Here is a 1,190-nt window from a genome sequence, read left to right as displayed (position 1 = left end):
CCATGTCCTAAAATGTCTCCTCATCAGTCATGAATAATTCCACAACCAAAAGAGAAAAATAAAGAAAAGATTTTCTTGGAAGAAGAAAGGCAGATAGATCTTCTAAGAAGAAAGACAATTTTCTGGAGAGAAGAAAGGCAGGTAGATTTTCTGGGAGAAAAAAAAAAGAAGGAAATGGAGAGATGGTTAGGCAGATCATTGAAGAGAGATGTCATTTGAAAAGGTTAGTAGTCAGATTTAACTTTTCCCTTTTCTTATATGGAAAGATATTAATATGCTGCAATTACTTAGATCTGAGTTAGAAACGATGATATCTTAACTTAAGAGCCAATTAAAATTTGGTAGGAGAAAAGAAATAAAAGAAAGAGGGAAAGACTGTGAAAACAGATCAAACAATCAGAATAAGGGACCAAAAAATACAAACAAAGAGGGAAAGACTGTGAAAACAGATCAAAAAATCAGAAGAATGGAAGAGAAAAAAAAAGATCAAACAATCAGAATAAGGGACAAAAAAGATCAAACAATCAGAATAAGGGACCTAAGAAATACAAACAAAGAGGGAAAGACTGTGAAAACAGATCAAACAGGACCTAAGAAATACAAACAAAGAGGGAAAGACTGTGAAAACAGATCAAACAATCAGAAGAAGGGAAGAGAAAAAGAAATACAAACAAAGAGGGAAAGACTGTGAAAACAGATCAAACAATCAGAAGAAGGGAAGAGAAAAAAAAATACAAACAAAGAGGGAAAGACTGTGAAAACAGATCAAACAATCAGAAGAAGGGAAGAGAAAAAAGAATACAAACAAAGAGGGAAAGACTGTGAAAACAGATCAAACAATCAGAAGAAGGGAAGAGAAAAAAGAAAAGAAACAAAGAGGGAAAGACTGTGAAAACAGATCAAACAATCAGAAGAAGGGAAGAGAAAAAAGAAAAGAAAGAAATAAAGAGATTTCCAAATAAAAGGAAAGAAAAAAGGAAATATATGGTGAGAGAGAGAGATTTAGAAACAACCTATAGAAAATCTTCGGAGAACACAAAACAAAATCGGGTAATTAGACTGTTGAACAGAGTTCCAATACAATGGTTGTAAATAACCAAGGGAAAAGATTAATTAGGCGATTGAACAGAGTTAAAGGAATTAGATATGAGAATAGAATTAGAAAAGAATTAGAATTAAAAGGAAAATTA

Source organism: Cucurbita moschata, unplaced genomic scaffold, assembly GCF_002738365.1.
Source record: "Cucurbita moschata cultivar Rifu unplaced genomic scaffold, Cmos_1.0 Cmo_Scf00161, whole genome shotgun sequence".
Lineage (NCBI taxonomy): Eukaryota > Viridiplantae > Streptophyta > Magnoliopsida > Cucurbitales > Cucurbitaceae > Cucurbita > Cucurbita moschata.
This window is presented reverse-complemented; position numbering follows the sequence as displayed.